Raw genomic sequence first — 1,295 nt, forward strand, 5'->3', positions numbered from 1 at the left:
ATGGCACGCGCACACCTGTAATCCCAGCTACTCATGACGCTGAGGCCGGAGAATCACTTGAACCCAGAAGGTGGAGGTTGCAGTGAGCCGAGATCACACCACTACACTCCAGCCTAGGTGACAGAGCAAGACTCTGTCTCAAAAAAAAAAAAAAAAAAAATTGTGGGGAAATAGAGACAGAGATGGGGAATCCAAGAGGCAGAAACAGATGGGAGAGACCTGAAAGTTGGAGAGAAACACACCAACGAGGAAGGATGGGTGGAGGGAGAAGACCATGGAGAGGCAGAGCCTGGGAGCAAGATGGGAGGGGAATGGCTGGGTGGCAGACAGGACAGGACCAGTCAGCCAATACCCCTGGACCCTCCTTGCCTGGTGTGCTGTGCCTGGCAATGGGAGAAATCAGGGGATGGGGGACTGGGTGCGCTGGTTGATGCCTGTAATCCCAGCACTTTGGGAGGCCGAGGCGGGTGGATCATTTGAGGTCAGGAGTTCAAGAGTAGCCTGGCCAACATGGTGAAACCCTGTCTCTACTAAAAATACAATAATTAGCCGGGCAGTAGTGGTGGACACCTGTGATCCCAGCTACTCGGGAGGCTGAGGCAGGAGAATCGTTTGAGCCTGGGAAGCAAAGTTGCAGTGAGCCCAGATCACACCACTGCACTCCAGCCTGGGCGACAGAGTGAGACCCTGTCTCAAAAAAAGAAAAAAAAGTCAGGGGAATGGGGGTCCCCAGACAAAGAAGTGCTGAGAGTTGGGCGGACACCAAGCCATAGAAAGACATGGCGGCCAGGTGTGGCGGCTCTCACCTGTCCCAGCGCTCGGAAAGGCCGAGATGTGCGCAATGCTTGAGCCTAGAAGTTTGAGACCAGCCTGGACAACATGATAAGACCTCTCTATAAAAAAAACATGCTAAGGGCTGGGCACAGTGGCTCACGCCTGTAATCACAGCACTTTGGGAGGTCAAGACAGGTGGATCACTTGAGGTCAGGCGTTCAAGACCAGCCTGGCCAACATGGCAAAACCCCATCTCTACTAAAACTACAAAACATTAGCCGGGTGTGGTGGCATGCACCTGTAATTCCAGCTACTCGGAAGACTGAGGCAGGAGAATCGCTTGAACCTGGAGTCGGAGGTTGCAGTGAGCCAAGATTGCACCATTGCACTCCACCCAGGGCAATAAGAGTGAGATGCTATCTCACAAAGAAAGAAAGAAAGAAAAGAAAAGAAAAGAAAGAGGGAGGGAGGGAGGGAAGGAAGGAAGGAAGGAAGGAAGGAAGGAAGGAAGGAAGGAAGGA

This window comes from Colobus angolensis, unplaced genomic scaffold, assembly GCF_000951035.1.
Source record: "Colobus angolensis palliatus isolate OR3802 unplaced genomic scaffold, Cang.pa_1.0 Scaffold39, whole genome shotgun sequence".
NCBI lineage: Eukaryota > Metazoa > Chordata > Mammalia > Primates > Cercopithecidae > Colobus > Colobus angolensis.